Raw genomic sequence first — 22,426 nt, 5'->3', positions numbered from 1 at the left:
CGACTGTTATAACAATATTTAGTTATACCACAAATATGTTCAATTAAAAGTGCAATTAAATGCAATAATAATTGTTCAGTCAAACGACCAGATCAGATATTTTGGTAGTGGTTTATTGCTAAAATAATAACACAGATTTAAGAAAATGGTCCATTTAACAAATTAACTTGCATTATAAAATCAGTTATTTACTTCCGGACCAACAATACTGAACAATTCTGCTCTAAAAATCATATCTTTAATAGAGGATATTTTCACTTGTTAACGATTTACGTATTTCAGTTTTTATCCAAGTAGTATTTGTGGAATTTTGTCGAACAACTTGCTGTGAACAATTGTGGACGGCCTAGCCAAAGATTTTCTTAGCTCAATTTGACACCGTTCATCTCGCCGTAATTTAGTGAACTAAAAAAAATAAAAACATCTTTAAATTTTGCATTTAAATGAGATCAGCCGATATTCAGTAATCATTTTCGAGAGTACTGTGTCTAGGTATAATTATTTGAAGTTTTCTGTCGCATGTGTTTTGTAATAATTATTTCACAGTGACAAATATAATAATTTTTTAATAATTTATCAATGTATTTATAAGGTTGTTCGGAAAGTCATTTCGTTTTTTCCCGTCAGAGGACTTAATTACGTTTTTTCGAAACCAACTTCACACTTAAGCCGCATAACCATTATATGTCTTGAGAGCTGATATTGCAAGGCTTGTGTGTGAAAAAGTTCTATTAATTCTACGCAGTAGTTTTTGGTTGGTGCCCTTTTAAATATGGAGAGCAATAAGCAGCATTTTCGTCATATTTTACTTTTTTACTTCAGAAAAGGTAAAAATGCTGTCCAAGCGAGAAAAAAATTGACGGATGTGTATGGAGAAGGCGTGTTAACAGTACGCCAGTGCCAGAACTGATTTGCAAAATTTCGATCCGGCAATTTTGATGTCGAAGACGCACCACGGTCTGGAAGGCCGGTCGAAGCTGACAGAGATGCGATAAAGGCATTAGTTGATGCAAATCGGCGAATAACCACACGAGAGATCGGTGAGAGATTAAATTTGTCGAATTCGACTGTTTATGGCCATTTGAAAGGCATGGGCTTAACCTCGAAGCTCAATGTGTGGGTGCCCCATGTCCTTACGGAGCGAAATTTGTGTCGTCGCGTTGACGTGTGTGATTCGCTACTCAAATGTCAAGAAAATGATCCATTTTTGAAGCGGATTATTACTGGGGACGAAAAATGGGTTGTATACAACAATGTTAAACGCAAGAGGTCATGGAGCAGAAAAGATGAACCGGCTCAGAGCGTGTCAAAAGCCAACATTCACCAAAAAAAGTGATGCTCTCCGTTTGGTGGGATGTCAAAGGAATCGTTTTTTTTGAGCTTTTGACGAACAATACAACGATTAATTCAGAAGTCTATTGTCATCAACTGAACAAATTGAATGATTCACTTAAAGAGAAGAGGCCCGAATTAATCAACAGGAAGGGTGTAGTGTTCCACCAGGATAATGCGAGACCTCACCCAAGTTTGGTCACTCGCCAAAAACTTTTACAGCTTGAATGGGACGTACTGTAACATCCACCATATTCTCGACTACTATTTGTTCCGGTCCCTGCAAAAATTTTTTGGATGGCAAAACCTTTACCTCAAATGAAGATGTCAAAAATCACCTGAACCAGTTTTTTGCCAGCAAGGACCAAAACTTTTATGAGAGGGGAATTATGTTACTGCCAGAAAGATGGCAAAAGGTGTTGGACCAGAATGGCCAATATATAATTTAATAAAATATTTATTCATTATACGAAAACTCTTTCATGTTCCCAAAAAAAAACGAAATGACTTTCCGAACAACCCAATAGTACTCCGCATGATGTGGCCTTAAATGATATTTATTATATATTAATTTGAGTTTTACGAACAATTAAGGCTATCAAAGGTGGCTGCCAAGACTTGAGTGTTGATTTCATACGATTGTTTTTCTAATTGCAAAGCTATAATTTTTACATACATATTTTTATGCGTAACATTTGTTGAGTGAATGGGCCATAAAGCAATCCTAGATTACACTCTTAAAAATATTGATTGAAACATGTCTCAGCAAAATATCGCTCATTAGATTCAAGTTAGTGAAAGTTCGCGATATATACAGGGATTCAGAGGTTTTTATATACATTGCATTATATATTACAATTACATTATATTTTTTTACACAATACATAGAGGGCGCCAGTTACACCCTAAGATCTAGTTATTTTATTACATAACATTTTTGTTAATTCTGTTTTTTTTTTTGGAAAATTACGATAGAGAGATGATTTCTAAGTAAAACACATTACTTTTACATTTATTTCACCTTCCCTAAATGTTACCCCAAAATGCAGCTTTATTTCATTGTTTTTCTTTTATATCTGCGAAAGAGGCAGAGCTTGTTTTTGATATTTCTCAACAGTTGAAGTGTGCAACCTTGCTTCGGCCGATGGTATATTTCCAAATACGTAAATCCAGTTTCAATCACACTATTAGTTAAGCCATTAGAACACAATGTGTTTCTAATAAGAGCATATTAATTTTTTTTCATTTTTACTACATACACGTTATAATTATTTTTTTTGAGAAAAATTTATTACATTCGTTATTAACCTGCAAATCTGAATAAAACTGAATCATTTACAATTACAATCATAATGTTTTGTATTTAATTTGTCTTGTAAGTACGATAAAAACGGATCACCGTAGGGTGATGATCTCGAGTCAATTTACAAAGGGTCAAAGGTTCAAAGTAAAGTAAAGTGCAGAAATACTTCCCAACGGTCACGTGTGCTTACCGTCCGCAGCGCCACTGTCAGGCACTTACTCCACCGTTGGCGCTTCAAACCCACTCGTCGCGACGTCGGTGAGCTTTTTTCTCAGACGAGTCCGTCATCGCGGGCACCTGAAAAAACAAACGAAAACCCAATTAAAATCGCTTTCAGATAGACGCACGCGAAAAGCCGATGGGCTGAGAGTCGTTTAAAAAAGTTTATAATTATTTTTAAACCGCTTACGAGCTTCTATAACGCGGTGATGATAACGAACTTTAAAAAACAATAATAAAAAAACATTTTTACGTTAATTTAATGGGGCGGCGAATAGAATCCGCCGACCAATCTAAACGTGGCGAAGGGCGGGGTTGTTTGGTATCGATAGTTCAATTGGATGAAATAGAATTCCAAAGAGGGCGCAGCAGTCGTACAACAAGTGGGGCAACAGGTGACGGGGGGCGGGGCTTATTTTCAACCGTTCAACCGAAGTAACTGAGCGTAAAGTGGGCGTAAAGCCACGCCCTAACGCCCGAAATAGCCATTTACTATTTACTATTTACTTACTACTACATTTCATTACTTTTAGTTCGTTTTTAGTTTTTTATTAACTTCACAGAAATATAAAAAAAAATTAAATTAAATAAAAAGATATTACATTGTAATATACAATAGGAACTAATGTTACCGACAAATATACTTTAAACTAAACTTTAAAAAAAGCAAACAGATATATACTTAAAGTAAAAAACATTACGTAGAGCTTTAATAAGATTAAGCTCCACAAACTTGGAAAATTGAAAAATTAGGACAAGGAACTGCTTGACTTTTAATTTAGTGTTATTATTGCATTCCGAAATCCCTGTGGACAACTGCTCTGAATACCTCAATGCTACTGCAACCAAACCAGTCTCTCAATTTCTCAACCAGGTTGCTACATGTTAACCCAGGAGTGGGTTGAATATGAGATTCTTAATCCTTGGGATCAAAAACTTTTAATCAAGTTGATAATGGAAACACTGTAGAAGCCAGTCTTGAAGAGATAGTATTTTTTTATTGTAGTTATCACAGATAAGTAAACTAAATCAGGTAGTTCATCTTTTAAATAATTATTTAATCCAAACATGCATCGACACAAACTTGCAAGCTGTCTTTCAAAGGATTTAATAAACAGATAGTATCAATTCGTTAATGTAGTTTAATTAGGAGATCAAAAAAACAAAATTTCACAATCTTATTCTTTGGTCCAAACCTGTTCTCGTTGAAATGTTATCATTAAAATTGACTGGCTGGCTCCTACATGTATCTACATGAGAAACATAACTCTAATAGCAACTTCAACATGTACTCGCCAGCAACCAGAAAGTGTCGAAATCGTGAAAAGTAGAATAGGACGAAAAAAAAAAACAAGATATCGTTTGCGATTTTGCTGGTTATATTAAGTAAAATCCGACTAAAACGTCGATTGCCAAAAATAATCATCTCAACAGGTCGCTGCGGATTTCTACTGCCCAAAATATATTCGAAGTGTCCGGATGGACAAATTCCACATAGGAAAATTTAGGATTTTGAACAATCAAAAAGAGAATATCTGCGAGAGGTTAGATTCAATATTGGAAAGTATCAGACCATGGAATATTAAGAGTTTGATAAAATATCAATCGATACTAATCCACTAGTTAAACCATGGTTACACCAAAAACTGACCTAACCCCTTTGTTTTACTTTGTCTGTTGATATCTAACCATTGCAAATAACCAAAACTAACCATTACAAATACCAACTATGCAAATCTAGTGAGACGTTAAAGAACATGACGATCTTTTCGAAAGATGAATTGAATTATTATTATGAAAATCGATCGTTTTACAAAAATACACTCGACTCCACATAAGATATGACTAGATTTTTATTTTGTTTAGAAATTACGAATATAGTTTACCCGTTACCTGTTTGAAACCGATCGATTGCAGTTTGCAGAACATTTTCGTGGATAAGCAAGTAAGAAAGGCCATTCCTAGGCATTCAAGCATGCTTTTTTTGATTATTATACGAATAGGCGGCGTGTATCGCATCCTTCTGTGAGCCTCAACATTTGAGACCGCTTACTGTAACCGATATAATAATCATAACATGACTAGGAGGTCAGACTAATCATACTTAACCTGTGAGGTATTTATAGCATAATTAAAATCAATAATTTTTAAATAAAAAAAATATTCAAAAAATACTTTTATTTACCAGACAACGCCTAATAGCAAAAAGCAAACTCCAAAATATTTTTTAAATGTGGGAGACTAGTAGAACGGCGCTAGTTTTATCCCGGAAACTGTCAACAGAGTTTTTTCAGATCGTCAGTGACTGAATTATAAGTGAAACTTCTCCATGGTCGAACGAAAACGAAAAAGAGATAACTTATTTACAAATCTTAAATTTGCAGAGCGTTGCCTGCACCTGAAAATAAGTTTTCACTTAAATACCTAGATGAATTGGTAGATAATAATTTATATACAAAAATTAGCAAATGATGTTGATAAATATTATTGATCCTCAACAAGGTTAAATTCATTTATTTTTGCTGATCTGATACTCTATCATATTTACAGAGTAAATTAATATACATCCAACATGAATTTTAAAGTTTTTGAAGTATATTGTCTGGGAATTTATATTTATATATTATAATAGTTAATAACAGACGCACAGTTTCCTTCTCATTTTATCGTTAAATAGATTTATATTTTTATACAATGGTCTAAGAGCTAAATATGACCTTCTTAATAAGGAAGAAACATGAAATTTGAGCAAATCATCGTCAAATATTAATCCTGATTTTATTACCTTGTTTACAACTCTTCTTTCGTCGCATATTCTGATATTTTATCTTCGTTTATAAATCTGCACGCCACATTTACCTCAGTTGAAATAAACGACTTATCGACTGTATAAACTAAAAATAGCAAGGCAACAGGACCGAACCTTGTGGCACCCCGGACGTGGTTTCACACGTATTTGAGACGGTATCATTTAGTATAACTCTTTGAACGTGTATCAAAATCAAAAAACCTTTTGTAATTTGTATTTGCTCCATACCCTACAAAAGGTTGAAAAACACATAGGACCCAAGCATTGTCAGACCCAATATACAACTCAAATCTCTGTTAGTCAAAAACTTTTTAAGTCTATCAATTCGTGTTTTTCTTTCCTCGGTCTGATCAGTGTGTGCCATTATCCACTTCCCAAAAAGCATTACTCGATCCGAGCAAGATACAAAATTGTTGACTGCCATATCACTCTCTTTGTCGACAAGCATGCCTTGATGATGGGACCGTGTATTATTTCTCTGGTTATACACTTTCTTGAGCTTGGCGATTGGACATCACTAAGTACTAAGATTGTAAGGTTCATTCGGCCATTTCTGATATCGCATAGTCCAACAATTCTAGTCTTCATGGATTCTGCTTGAATGTTAGTTTTAAAAATGCAGCCACTGTTGTGGATCTCCTTAGCTTCACCTCCAAGGCTTCGAGACCTTACCCGCATTGTTCGGTACAATTGACACAACTCGGTGTAGTTATGGATTAATCTCAGTTTTGAACAATGAAGGAAGGAAAATGAATTCCTAGGTTTATGGATGTAACTGAAGGAAATGTTGACAACCGCAAATGTTGATGCGTTACCAGTGTAATTAGAGATTTTTGTATAGAGGAAAAATAGAGAAAAGGAAAATCCGGAAGAGAGTTTTACTTGGAATTGTTTTGAAGGCACAATGCAAAGATGACCTTTGAATTAATCGATTTCTGCAGAAGATCCAATTAAAATTGCTTGCAAGACATTAGAATTCTGTAAACTCATGCAGACGTTCATACCTGGGATTTCCGTGGAATTTTCATTAGCAGGCGGTGCAGGCTAGTGAAAATTAGTGAGACGTCATCTTTTAGATGCACATCCCGGGGTGACCACTATTCGATTTTTTTTTTTAATTGTAATGGTCATTTGCAATCAAGAAAGTGTTTGAAAGGTTGATGTCTTTCTGAAAACATCTTGGTGCCTCATAAACATCAATAAGAAATTATTATAGATTAAGTTGATTTGCTGTTTGGGGTGTTTGTCAAGATAATAAGATTTGTGGTAAAGCATTTTACACATCGTTAGTACGTCAATTGAAATTCAGCAGCCGACGTCATATGCGGCCGTCCCCTATGACAAGGTCAGCGATATGTCAAAATCAATGTTGGGTACCATAAACCATACCGCGCGCCTATGGTTTTAATCTCGTTTCATCGGTCGCTGGGGAGACGGGGCGAGGTGTAAAGTTGGGGAAAATATTTATAATTACTTTTCGGGCTTGTTTTAAAACAATTTTTGGAGTTCGGCCCCGAAGAACTTGTTACAAAGTTGGAATGACGCGGGTGGCGGCGTCGCGACGCTTTTTCCAGAATTAAATTCCAGGATCGGGGGGCTTAAAGTCACGTCGGGGGCTAAACCGTTATTACCTCCCGCTTATTTAATATTTAACCCGCGCCTGCTCTCGGGAACTTTAGTTTTAAAATATCTAGGCACGAGTTTGTTAAAATAATTTACTTACACACCGGGTGTTACAAAAAAATAAGACCATCGTCGAGTTTTGCCAACATCTTCCGACAAGTAACTGAAATTTAAACACCAAGGCATAGGTAGGCCAGCTACTTGTCAAGCTACCTGCCACTCTTGGGACTCTTGACAATCATCATCAATCATGATTTATAACTCACTGGCATTACGGAACAGCAATGCAACAAGATGATCTTGTTGCATTGTATATTAATGACAAGATGATCTTGTTGCATTGTACATTAATGACCACCCTTGGATGATCCGTTCAAAAGCAATTGGTCACTTTCTTATATCTATGAACAGATCATACCTGTACTCTATTAATTTTAAAGGTAAGTTTGAAAATAATCAGTTTGAGCCTGTCGATTAACAACATTTTTTGAAGGTTCCTGTTTTTTAACACTTTAAAATGTGGAGACCGTGGAATGAAGCAGATGTTCCCCTCTTAGAAGAAGACATGGAAAACAACGCAGAATTGAAGAGGAAGTGGAGATGGTAGTCAAACCTAATGACAATTTAGAAGACGAACTACCCCATCAAATAACAAAACGGATCCAGTAGTCTTCGGATGCTAAACCAATTGGTTTGAATATTTACAATTTTATGAGACATTCAGAAATAAATTGTTACTTTGTACATGTTTCAAGAATTGCTTAGCGAAAAAGACTGAAAACTTACTTACATCCTGCTTGTTAGTGTAGATAAATTCCTAGGACGGTCTTGGAATGGTTACGGGTAAGGATCTGCTCGGCAGGGTGTTCTATAAGGGGCTATGGTTTTGGAGTAATAAACAGTAGGCAAAGTTAATCCCGGGGTCGGTTGTATAAGCACTATAATTCTGGTCGAAGTATACCTACACAAACAACGAAAGTGACGTAAGAATTGGTGTCGTCACACTTAGTACCTTTTGCCCACCTAATAAGGTTTCATTACTCTACATCTTTCTAATATAGACTATAAAACCATCATTGCTTTCTATGTTCTTTTTTGGTTAGTTTTATTTTTGGGAAATTGAAAATATTACGATTTCATTTTATTTTTTAATATATTTTAATAGTAATACGTTTTTCTATTCGGTCGGGGTTGGTATTTCTCAAAAAGCAAAAAAAAAAATGCCGTCTTAGATATGGCGGACGGCACGAACGGCTCTCGCAATTTACCGAAACAGATACGAAGTCTTCGGGCGCTTCGAGCAATTTGCATCACGTAAACATCGTTAATTATCGCAATTTTCTTTAATTTCGTCCGTCTTTTGCCCGACCATTAATTACGCTTTGGGCCGATCTTCCGCTTCCTCTGCCGCGAACTCGCCCTGAACAGCGGCGCACGTCCGTGGTCGAACTTAGATAAAAATTGTAACGGTTTTTCTTTTTCTTTAAAATGTTTTCTAGTATAACGTCTTGGGTACGGTGGGAGACGATCGGAATAATCAATGCAATGAAAGAGGAAGAGAATAGAGAAGGAATTTATGGTAAAGTGCTTACAGAGATAAATAGTTTTAGCTTATTGAAAGCAATAGATAAATAAAATAAACATGATGTAAATGGCCTATGTAAAATGGTGTAATGCATGGTCGGACTGCGAAAAAAAGGAATAATGTGGAAAACAGTGTTACAAGGAGGTTTATAATATATAAATAATAATTGAAGGGAAACAGGTCCAGGTATATCTTGGATAGAAAATATCCGCCCATGGACATTGTGCAACGCTATTCTGAAGAATGTTACTTAGAAGAAGAACCATTGTTCAAAATGTTCTGCTAATGCATCTTTATTTGTATGTAAGAATGTCATTCTTTTCCCTTCGTTAGCCGAAAAATTCGACAATGCTTCGGGTGGGTTCTCATCAGTGTTAAACTATATCACATCAAGATTGAATGATTCTCAGAAAAATATTTTTTTATGGCTGTGATATACACATACATTGTCATTTTTGCAATCACTGGCCTATTTAAAACCTATTGTGGTCAAAATTTAAAAAAGAATAGTGATTTCACATCTTAAGCAGTTGCTTCAAACGTAGTAGTGGAGGTACAACTTGCTCTCTCTAAGGCTCGTGAAGTCCTTGCTATCTTCGTGAAAACGTTTGCTGGAACCCAAAATTTTAAACTTAGAATTTTAAATGGTTTTTACAAGTTGCTCGCCATCGAGAGGTAAATGATTTTTATTTAAAGAAACACTGTGTCTACCATTAAAAATGTGTTCCTATGGGCGAAACATAACAATATTTCTAAAATCAATATTTCAATTTTCATGAGAAATTAGGACCAAATTTTTTAAATAAAAAATAGTCAATATAAGGAGACATTTTCGTTTATAATTTTTTCAAATGACCATTTCACCTCGGTCTATACTACTGCTAATATAAATCTACTACTGCAGGTAGTACCCCCTATTACTTTCGAAAATCGATGAAATCGTTGAATCTCGATAACGGTAGGTCCTATGAGATCGCCGTAGGTTGGCACAGAAATGATCACTGTTGAAAAAAAAAATGTTTTTTGTCTGTTTGTCCGTTCTCCGTTCTCGTCTTTTGGTTTTTCCTGAATAACTTTCGAACCGTTGGAGCTACAAAATTGAAATTAGCCTCCTTTATAACCTTCCACGAGGCACCTACGCTTATAAGAAATGGCCCTGATCCGACCCCGGTATCCATCTTTTTTTCGCGATTTTCGTCTGTTATTTGGATCTTGATATTAAACAAGATAAGTGTCCGAAATTTGAAGCAATCGATTTCATATTTGGCAAATCTATGCAGCTTTACCCCATGGGGGGCTGGGGGGGTCGAGAAGTATTTAAAAAAAAATTAAAAATCGCGTGTGCGAGGGTTTATAAAAAAGAGCCTTTTTCAGAAACCGAAAACAAGACCGAAAAAATTCTTGAACTTTTATTCTTGACAATTTTTCAACAATATACAGGGTGCGCCGCAAATTCAAAAAAACTTAAAAATGGGTTCCCCTATTATTGAAAATTGGCAATAATTTCAAATCTGTATTTTAGAGGTCAGTTTCTTTTACATGATGATATAGCCCACATAGACACTTTAAACTTTTGTAAAAGTATTGAACAGGGTGTTCGCGATATTCCGTGCAATATTAAAAAACATACTACTCCAAATTTGCAGCTACCGACTTTAGACTTGGGAGGTAAGTAGAAGTCTGAACCCGCATTTAGACTCAGGGGCTTTCTTTTCAAAACTTCCATAAATATATTCGCGAAGACTGGTGATAATGGAGAACCAATAGCTGCCCAAATGTTTGTATATAAATTTCACAGTTACAAGAAAATTCGGTTCCAAACAAGCGTTTTCCAGTTAAAATGAGATGATTTGGTTCCGGCTTCAGGATATACATTCAGGTTTTGGGATATTAGATTTCGGAGGTTTGGATTTTTTAAGGATTTTAAAATACGTGCGGTAAGGACGAGATTGGAACCTTTTCACTAGTGTTAACGTTAGTTTTTCAAATTTTTGAAAGCGATTCTCGATAGAATATAAACGTAGATTTTAAATTTTGTCATGGATATTCAAAGCGAACTCGGATGGGGACAAAATGGAAGCAATTTCAAGATGTAGAGACAGGAATCCTATTAATTTGGTTTATTTCTTTACAGGTCTGATGAAATCTTTCTCGAAGCAGATGAGGTTATGATTTGATGGTTTATTTTAAGAAAATTAGGGATAATGTTATGGGTTCTAAGAAAGAAGAAAAAAGTCAGGGTACAGTACAGTTTCAGCTGGTAATTCCATAACCTTCTGCTTTTGTGCTGGGGTAATCTACATAAAGGCTTGCTAATTTTTCAACGCAACTTCCTACTACTTATAAATCTCCTGGATTGAAATTATTTTGACAGGAACAGTTTTTTTTACTAAATAACCAAATAACAAGAAAAATGAAAGGCGCAAAGATAAATTCGAAAAATGAGAATACATTTAATTGAAGATAAGTTTTGACAGTTTCACAGACGTCGAAACAATGTTGACGGAAAAGTCTGGGATAATTCAAATGGCGACGCTCATGGCGACTCTTCCGAACCGTCAATTCTGTTTGGTTTCGTGGGATGGCGGTTCGGATTACGATCCGACCTCCGCTATCCTTCAAAACAATGGGTGGCGATTTGCGATTTTGCCCGTGTACATTAATTTGGGATTCGGGACGACGACGAGATAGATGTTACGGATAATGGATCTAACGACAAGCGGGAACTAACGTTCGACCGAAAGACGAATTGTTTTGGACAAAACGATATCGTATATAAGCTCAAGGAAAAAATAAAGGCATTGTGTGCGTTGGGTGTTGTTTGCCCGACGATATACGCAGAGACGTTCTTATGGTAAAGTTCTTTCTTTTAAATAACATCAAATTAAAATCATAAAGCATTAATGAATGCATGATGATGTTTTTGAAGACTTCCCACTTCTTTCTTCTGCTTACTTTAAATAAGAAGTAATTTAAGATACATTGAAAAAGATGTGGATTGTAAATTTTAAATAACTGTACATCGCCTTTCACCATATCACTGTGAATTGGTATGGGCGCACTTTAAAAATGAAGAACGTTGAAACTGTCTTGCGGGATGGAATAAAGGCAGTGGATTGTGAAACATGAAGTAAGTAAGCTGATAATATTCTTTTTCACTGTATAGCCCTTTATTATTTTGTCTAAACTCCGACAACTATAGTTGACCTGGCCACCGGAACATGTATTGTAAATAATAAATTTTTTTAAAAATTATAATATTTATTACAATTTACCTATTTTCATATTATTCTTACTTCTATACCGGGTAACACAACAAAGTGGGAACACTATAACTTTTAAACGGTTGAAATAGCGATTTGAAATTTGGAAGGGTTAATATAGGCTGAACGTCCATTTTTTTGACAATATGTAGTCCGGTTTGAGCACAAACTACAGTAACTTTCGAATTTTAAATGGCCCAACGTATATTTTTTGCATTTTTGGATTCAGGAGATGATTCTACGTAGGATAGAAGGGTTTTTCTCTTTCTTTTTTAATTTTTATTTAATTTTTGAAAATTGTGCCTAGGAGGCTGTTTGTATTGTAAATGAAACTTTTATTTACTTGTCTAATGGCAAATAGCGTGTAATGTAATGAACTATTAATCTTTTGGATAACCTAGTTTTTTCAAATAGCAACCTAGTGGGAACAAAAACTGTTTAAATCCGGTATTTTTTTTGTAACATTTTGACACCAAAATTTTCAAAATCCGTTAAAAAATAAACTCACAGGATGGAAAAAACCAGATAAGTAAATACATTTTTTGAAAAACAAAAGTCGGTAAGATTAAAAATGCAGAAGTATACGTTTTCATTTACTTGATTTTAGAATAAATAATGAATATATCAATTATCTGCTCATCCAATTGTTATTAAACCCATATTGGAAAAATTGAGGCTTACTCAAAAGGTTTGCGAACCTTTCAGTTGCACCGTACTGGAGATTACCACGAGAATATGAATTCGGAAGGTTTGAAGACCGTTTTGGTGAATTGATAAAGTATCTTTATGCTGACTTAGTAGTAGTTCGCATAGTCATGGAGAAAACAACAAAAATATGGCCTGGTTAATGACCGAGCGATTCATGCTTCTGTTCGTAGATGGCGCTTTGGTTACCACGTTTATTTCGTTTCGTCTGTGGCTCTCCGCTTCCTAGGGTTTCTTGTTCAGGTTGTTCCGCGAATATCGTTAACGTTTTATGGAATATCGCGAAAACTGCGGTAGTCGGATGCAGGGCGAAACTTTATGGGTCGTAACGCGGCAAAAAGCGCTTAACAGCGCGAACACGCGCCGATGTCATCAAAAGTGACATTTTCGCGTTTGATAATAAATGTAAGACCTCTCGTCGCCGCCTATTACGATGCGCTCGCACAATGGGCGAGATAGTTCAGCGGGGAGGGGATAAGAAAGGCGTTCCGTGCGGCTTTTTGAAAATCGGGCAAAAACAAGGAATCGTAGTTCGTTGGTTCGAATGGTAGATATATCGTACCTACACACATGAAAATCAAATATTTTTTGTACCCAAATGGCAATTATACTGATAAGCAGTAGACTAGAGTGAAAAATGTGCACTGAATGGTTTCCTAGTTAAATGGTGCCAAAAATTTTAATGTTTGAGATTAATAATTAGTCAAGTTTAATGAAAACTTTTTGCGGGATGCCGCACAGTTATTTCACTATAGTTGTAATGGATATTCTTCCAAGGAGGGAATAACGCAACAGATATATAACACAGCTATCATCCAAGTAACTATAGCAGAGAATATAGCCACTCAAAACATAAAAAGATAAATTAGACATCGAGGCACCATCTCCCCGAAATTATTCATCCTTGCACTGGACGACGTATTTCATAAATCAAATTTGATGGAATGAGGTATAGGGTGTTTTTTTTCGATGTATAGAACTTTAAGTTGCAATAAAACAACGATGGATAATTCGTTTGACATGAATTTTGTTTATCCGAAAGATAATCTTGTAGCATTATATTTAAATATGATTTCTGGCATATGACCGCCACGGCTGGCGCAGATGTAATCCAATCTGGACGTCCAATTTTCGATGACTTTTTCCAACATTTGTGGCCGTATATCGGCAATAACACGGCGAATGTTGTCTTCCAAATAGTCAAGCGTTTGTGGCTTATCCGCATAGACCAATGACTTTACATAGCCCCACAGAAAGTAGTCTAGCGGTGTTAAATCACAAGATCTTGGAGGCCAATTCACAGGTCCAAAACGTGAAATTAGGAGGTCACCAAACGTGTCTTTCAATAAATCGATTCTGACATGTTGCGCCGTCTTGTTAAAACCACATCTCCTGGACATTATGGTTATTAAATGCAGGAATGAAAAAGTAATCATAGCTCTATACCGATCACCATTGACTGTAACGTTCTGGCCATCATCGTTTTTGAAGAAGTACGGACCAGTGATTCCACCAGTCCATAAAGCGCACCAAACAGTCAGTTTTTCTGGATGTAACGGTGTTTCGACATACACTTGAGGATTAGCTTCGCTCCAAATGCTACAGTTTTGTTTGTTGACGTAGCCATTCAAGCAGAAGTGCGCTTCATCGCTAAACAAAATTCGCTTATGAAAATCGGGAACAACGGCAATCTCGTTTTCGGCCCGTTCTTCGACGAATCGACGCTGTACTTGATCGTTTGGCTTCAATTCTTGCACGAGTTGAATTTTGTAAGCACGTAAACCAAGATCCTTCCTCAAAATCTTCCATAAAGTGGATGGACACGGATCCAATTCCTGTGCTCGATGGCGGATGGACTCATTCGGGTCTTCCTCAATGCTACGCTTTACAGCAGCAATAGCTTCTTCTGTAAGAGTAAACGTGGTGCGAAAACGTTCCATGGTTAATCGAATTAACTTAAAGTTCTATACATCGAAAAAAAAACACCAATTATAAGAATAGACGGATAATATGCTACTCACCACCACATTCATAAGCTACAGAGTGGAACAAATCCAGGAGATGCTAGAACAGATGGAAAAGGAATAGGAAAAAGTCGGTGACTGAGCAAAATCTTAAAATCAAAATAGATGGTAATAAAATCGAAAAAAACACCGAACATGTATATCTAGGATACACAATAACCCTGGGTAAGCAGAACTCCTATGAAATCCAGATATTCCAATAAACTTAAACAGAAAGACACTGAACACATGCATCCTGTCAATTTTCACCTATCACTCAGCAAACCGAATGAGATTGACTTAGAAATCTATAGAGAAAGCTATGTTGGGAATCTCATTGAGAGACCGTATTATAAATAAATAGTAATAGACAAAGACTTGGGTCAGACATGTGGGTCGACAGGAGAGTGACTGAAAGATTTGCACAATGGCGAGAACATAGAAAAAGCATAGGAAGATCACCAAAATGCTGATTAGACGATATCAAGGCAAGGCAATATCAGTTAGCCCAAGATTAAACAAACTGGAAAATTCAAGGGGATTCTCAGCAAACAGAGAGAAGAAGTAGAAAGAAGAACTTATAATAGAAATTTATAAAAATTATAAAACCTATATATATATATATATATATATATATATATATATATATATATATATATATATATATATATATATATATATATATATATATATATATATATGAGTTGTATAATTTCGGTATGTTTCGCTTTCAAAATGGGAAAATCTGTGAAGAGGTGGTGTTATCAGCCCTCAATAGAATCTATTATGCAAGAATGGCGGGGTTTTGTAAAACCATATTCGATTACAAAAACAAACCAAATGTAAAACCCATATTTTGTTTAAGTTCTCTCGTTATGTATGAAATAACTGTCACCTCGGCCAAGCCGCATTAAAATGTTATCTTACGGTGGATATTAATTTTCTAAAATAAAAAGAGTGAACCTTTCTTCCAATTAAGCTTTTGGTGTCTTCATTAATGACTTTCAGTATTTTCTGTCGCTCCAGTCATTCGGGAACATAAGTCGTGTTTTTTGTGCAGTAAAATCATGTACAGTAGCCAGTAGAAGTCTAGACACAGTAACATGAACATAACAGTAACATAAAACATTACAAAAGTTTATTATAATAAAGGTTTAATAGCAGCAAACAAAAAATATTTTCATAAACACTAGTAAATTATAAAACAAATTATAAACATTTGTTAAGTAAAAGTCTAGGCACATACAAAAAAACAGTTAATTAAAAAATTATTAATAGAATAAAACCAGTTGATGACAGCTTCAAGACGTCCTGGCATAGACTAGCTTTTGGGTTATTTCTTTTTCCATTCCACTAATAAAACTTCTCTTAATTTGTTATTACTAGTTAGTTGATGGGACTGTTTTTTAGCAATATATTCCTCAGATAAGCAATTGTATCGTACAGTACGAACAACATGAGCAGTATGCCAGGAAATAATAGTCACCACTAACCCAAGTTCATGAGCACCCCCGTGCAGATTTTCTCTTAAAATATTTAGTTAAACATTTTTATCCATTGTTTCTTCAATTATTACTAAATTGCCACACCTGATGCCGTCCAGCTTCCGCATACCATTAACAGTTTTAATTGTATTTTTAGGATTTATAAATATCCTGTTTTTATCCACGCTTTTGTGATGTCTTCCGATCCAAACAAGATTAACTTGGTTTCATCAGAGAAGAAGTCCATTCGATTATTTTGAATTGTTTTCTAAAATTAAGTCTTTTTAATTATTATTTTTAATTAATTAATTATTACTAACTAGCGCTTTTTTTTCTTGCGGTGCTGGATTTCAATGCAGCTTCTTTGAGGGATCTTTGTACAGTATTATTAATCTTTCTCTTTCCATTCATTATTTTATTAATAAAAGTATTTATATTATATATGCGTGAAAACGTTGATGTCTATCAAGTAACTACTAACAGGCACGACTACAATACTAGGCACCAGATTGGCGTCCTTGCAATCTAATGCGATTAATGTAAAATTTTATAATGTCCTCCAGTCAAATCTTAAAAAAATTAGTTGTAAGCAATTTAAAATAAAGACGAAAGACACTTTTTTACTCAGAATGTCTTTTATAACACAAAAGAATACTTGAATATAATTAGTCATAATGAGCTATAAAGAACTTTTGTGTACTTTCATTATTAGATTTGTCTGTAAGATAATAGTTATTAGTTACTTCTTTGTATTATTATATCAATGTTTTCTTATTGTGGTAGTAGCATTTGTTATTGTACAACTAATTTGTATGGTAAATAAAGTTCTATTTTATTCTATTCTATTATACTATAACTGGAAAACTATTGATTTGACATTTTAGAAATCACGCTTTTTTAGTCACTTCAAAAGTTATAAACCAGTGAATAATTCATATTAGTGTGCCTAACATTTTGCTATTAAAAGTGCTAACATTTTGTTATATAACTTGTAATAATTTAGTATTTTCCAAAAAAATGTTTTTTGTTTGTAATTATTAAACCACTATAATGTTGAAATTTTCTAGAGTTTTATTTTCTTGCATTTAGTTACACTTTATAATAATTTATATGAACATTTTTAGAGAGATAGTTAATTTGCCTAAACTTCAACTGGATACTGATACGGAAGCTTTCTAGAATGAGTGTGACTATAGCGAACGACAAGCTTCGTCGGTAATGATTAGAAGGTTAGTAGGTCGAGACTATAATCGTGATTTTTTTTTATGAATATATTCGTTCGAGTTGCGCTACTGCGTTCCACAAATAACACTTTAACGACGGATCTATGCGCCAGTTTCGTTTGAACCTTTCGATTCGACTTTGGGGAATTATAAATCCATCAAAGCACGAGTCTCCGTGAAACTTTCCGACGTCCATAAACCGATCCCGAAAAGTTTGGAGCAGCGTTGCCACATCTCGTCGCCTTGCTTACTCACAGTAGGAGTATTTCTTCTGTAGCCATTAATTTATTTGGTTTCTAGATTAACAGCTAGTCGACAGATAAAAATTAGTAAAATGGTTCATATAAACTTATGTCCTGTTTTGTCTAAATTAATTAAAACGCCAGTGGTTAAAAAAACATTTTAACTGTGCCATCTGTTTTTAAGTAACAATAACACCTACTAAGTTTGAAACCAAATATAGAAAAGTTTTTTTTTTAATTAAAAAAAACTTTTCTACTTACCATCATGCATATGCTCAAATTCAACATTTTTCAACCATTGTAATATCTATTGTATCATATTTTTGCAGCCTATCTAAAAGCTCAGTTTATTTAAGCATTCTTTAAGTTATCTCAAGCAACTCTGATATACTCTATATTGCTGTGAATACATATCATATATTAATTTATGATAATGGATATGATCCATTAATTTAAATGCTACAACTTTGCCGTCCAATAATACTGCTTGTTCTTATCAATTTTTTTAATCTACTTATAAGAAAATTATATATTTCCTTCATAGCCGAAGTGAGTAAACTAATTTCGATTGACATTATTAGAAAAAATGCCTTAGACGTTGACAGAGGGGTCCCTCAGAGTTCGCTATTAGATCCTCTTTTGTTCAAATGCAGCGTTGCTTTGGTGAATTCAACAGTAGCTATGCTTATGTCACCTTATTGCAAATTTCTGTTTCCCGGTTTGTTGAAGCGCCAAGGAAGCTAAATAAATGTCTGCGTTATGTACTTTGGGATAGCCAAGTATTGGGCCGCTCAAAACAAGAATATATTTATAAATGGCAAATGCATACAAAATTATGACTTTTCCATTATATATTTTATATTAAAATAAAGACGGTTTTATTCATTTTATTTATTTACTTTAGTTTAAAGTTTGAGACTTAATGGATGCATTAGGAGGGAAAAAACTGACTATTTCAATATATTTTACTACTTAAATAATTCCATAATCAATAAAATTGCTTAGTCTTCAACAACTGATGATTTAGTGGACTAAAGCAAGATAACAATGACCCAAATTAACAATGATAATGATTATATGGTTAGATTTTTTACAAATTCCTTTCTGCAAGATCTCTCCATTAACGAAACCATCTTCGCCATGGATAATTTCTAATATTAAATATTTCTCGCGACGAAAAATGCATCTCAAAAATATAAAAATTTGCACAACTTCTGTTACATGCGAAGAATATAAAATCCTTAGGAATCTTGTCACAACATCGATTCGTGTTAGTCTTCAGGAATTTTAGTTAATGCGTCGATGACAATACATACATCGACCACTTAATGTCTGAAGTGTCTCAAATGATGCTTATGCTTTCAGTCTTCAGAGGTTAGCTCCGACAAAATTGAACAAATTATATCACGCTCTAATGCTATAGGAGTTGATGGACTTAAACGTCTGAAAATTGGTCAGCGTTATACCAGTAGAAGTCAATTTAGGCATATGAGTCTAATATTGGTTCCTTCTAAGATCCTATAGAAAGACCGAAAGTTGAGCGATTATTAGTTAGGAATAGAGTGCCTTCTGCGCAGTTTGGAGCTCAACATAGCAAAATAACCGCCCTTTTAAAAGTATCTGACGAATATTATACGTCCCGAGAATTGAGGCAAATCTCATTGTCTAGTTCTTCTTGATTTTAGCAGAGCATTAGTCACTCTTGATAGATTAGATTCTTCCGCAGTATCCTTTTTAGAAAATGCCTTACATTGTAGGACCATTTCTTCGAAACGCATACTCTGATTTCTTGGACGTGGTTCGAGGGGTTCCCCAGGGTACTATTTTGGGACTATTATTTTCTCGTTTTACACCTCTGACTTCTGTCATTATCTTAAGTATCTCAGCCCGCATCAATTTTTAACTATATCTAAATAAACTATAACTAAATAAATCATTATTTAAAGATTGTCAGTGACGTCTCCCATGCACACAAACTTCACCGTAACAACTCTAAATCTCAGCTGGCTTTGTTATATCATTATTAAGTTAAATTGAATCCCAGGACTTCGTGCTAAAAATTAGGAGTAGCTTTTGATCACAAAATGAGGTTAAGACCTCGCGTATTTTATCTAGTCCAACGAAGTTATCGTAAACTTAAGATCTTAAATCTGCTTAAAAATTGTTTTGCCCGTCCAGTGAAATTGAGGCCATTATTTTATCTACATGGGCATAATGCAGTGTGTCATACTTAAAGCTGCTCGTGCGTTGGAACATTCAGTTAAGGAGTCGCTTTAGATCTTCTTTATGCCGTATAACTATGTTTTTTTGAATATCTTTGAATGATTTTGGACACGGTTTCAGCTACATTTCTCTGTTGATGTTCATTCGTTTCATGTCGTTAGTAGGATTCTACAGTTAATGCCTATTTTACATTTTACATATTTCTTTTAACATTTCATATTTTTGTGCCTCACTACATATATTCCCAATCATAATGAGTGGTTAGATATGAGTAGCTGCAAGCTAGACGTCGCCACTCTCAGTACACTTTTTTTTTAATGTATTGGTTTCAAAAAGAAAAATAAATGTTTATTATTAATTTCGCCCCCGAGTTTCAAAAACTATAAAAAAAAATTCCAGCATTTTGTCTTGGCCGACTCTTCAAATTTCAAAGCTCTTGTTCTTACTGGGACACCCGGTATAAATCATTCTTCACTTTTTTTAGTATCTATGTAAATAAAGGTAGATACACCTTAACGAAACGCGCACCACCGTTACCGAGAACAACACTGTTCCCATTCGTGGTCACGGTACTGCTCCAAAAGGCGACCTTTTATCGTCAAATCATCTCGAGTGTGAACGCGAGCAACAAAAAACGAGACGTTTCACGGCGTTTTCCCACCGCACGCTAATCCGGATAATAAAGCGTCTTCTTCACAGATGATGACTCGACGGTACGAGCGCGGTACGTACGTGTTTATTTTCCGTATTCGGAACAAGGCAGCGAACCGTCCAGCCTGTGCAACAACGTAGCGAAGTTAACGCGATAGATCGTAGCGGGCCATACGGTCAGGAACCACCCACACATTCTCTCTAGCGATGACTACCCGCTGGCGGTACCGCGGCGTTGCCAACTTGTGCTAGATGGAAGAAACGAAAGCCTACTATATGGTACTCAGACAAACGATTTGACTATCGTTCCCACATAGCTACTAGAGGTATGGAGGCCCCGCCTATGCCAATAACACAGGAACATATTGATGCGAGAGATATAAAATCTCGTTTTTCGCCTTGCCTAGGTCTTGTTAAATGCTCTGGGAAAACGAGATAAGTATGTGGAATTCGTTTTTAGCAAGAAAACGGCGTAAAGTGCAGCTTAGTGGGTTAAATGCGTAGAAAATTATTACCTCCTCTACGAAAATATCAATGCGGCGCATGAATTTTTACGAAGGTATAGCCATTATATTATCCAAGAGCTCCTAAATCTTAACTTAAAATGTGACAAATACGTTCTTCAGTCATTTTTATAACCTCTGCTATTTGTCCAAATTTAATTCGAAGGTCGTTTAACACCATTTGATAGTTTAGCAATATTATCTTCGGTAGACGTTCCGAATATTAATCATCTCTTAAGCCACGTTAAAGTTCAGCTGCCCACTGTCGTAATTGACAGTGCAGAGTCGCCATACCAGAATCCAACTCAACTTTATTTTGTGTATGCGTATTGCCTTTCAAAAACAAATATTTTATAACAGTTCTATACTCAGTTTTTACCATTTTCACGAAAACACTCATATCGACTCACTCAATCGAATCTCAACTAAAAACCACGCGTCCAAAATGGCTGGTAAGTAACTATCAAGAGGCGCACAACTACGATCATTAGCTTTTAGTAACTAGTGCCGCCATCTTCAGGGTGATGTCGGAAACTTTTCAGGGTGACCCTTGTATATTAGGATTTATTTCATTCTTTTCTGATCGAACTCAGCAAAAGCTTGTTAACGAAAGACGTTCGAATAGCAATACGGACTACCTCCTGGCCCTACTTTTTATACTTGTCAATTTCATCGATCATTTAAAACATCTTAACTGTCATCTACATGTTGACGACACTAATTTGTAAACGTCTTTTGATGACAGTAGCCAACAACTTTTATAATCGTGCCAATGATCACTGCTTAAGAATCAGTACTGCAGAGTCGTCTGTTGTGGTTTCTGGAAATTCACGCTGAAAAGGTAAATTTTAAGTTAATTTTTAATTAAAGTTGATGACTGGCCATTGCAATGTTCTGATTAGTGTAAAAGCTTGGGTCTGTCTCTAGACCATAAACTTGGATTTGGAGAGCTTTGGAGATTTGGATAAGCTTAGGAGAGCCTACGGAGCTTTAAAACTAATTTACTCCCACAGCCAATTGTTCAGCTCCAAAAATTAAAAAACTTTTCTACAACTTCTTGGTTTTATCTCAGTCATATCCCGGCTACTCAGTCCTTGACCCTTGTCTTGATTCAGTAGATAAAAAATAATAAAATAAAAAAAAATATATTAAGCATAACAGACTTAAGTTACATATGACATCTTTTTATTATACCATCATTAAAAAAAAGTTTAGCACAGAAAGTAATTTTGGTTAACATCCATTTTTTAACGGTTTT

General features: G+C 35.1%; 1 long non-coding RNA gene across 1 annotated transcript in view; it reads right to left on the bottom strand.

The window, feature by feature from the left end:
• Positions 1–2,771: 2,771 nt before the first annotated feature.
• LOC132706800 (uncharacterized) overlaps positions 2,772–22,426 on the bottom strand; it is a 128,263-nt gene continuing 108,608 nt past the window's right edge. The window contains exon 4 of the long non-coding RNA XR_009619647.1: positions 2,772–2,932. This is a non-coding gene — a long non-coding RNA (uncharacterized LOC132706800). The remainder of the gene's footprint in view (positions 2,933–22,426) is intronic.

The sequence above is a fragment of the Cylas formicarius genome, unplaced genomic scaffold (assembly GCF_029955315.1).
Source record: "Cylas formicarius isolate icCylForm1 unplaced genomic scaffold, icCylForm1.1 PGA_scaffold_8__14_contigs__length_24414737, whole genome shotgun sequence".
Taxonomy (NCBI): domain Eukaryota; kingdom Metazoa; phylum Arthropoda; class Insecta; order Coleoptera; family Brentidae; genus Cylas; species Cylas formicarius.
Note: the sequence above shows the minus strand (reverse complement) of the source record. Positions and strands in the feature narration are given on the sequence as shown.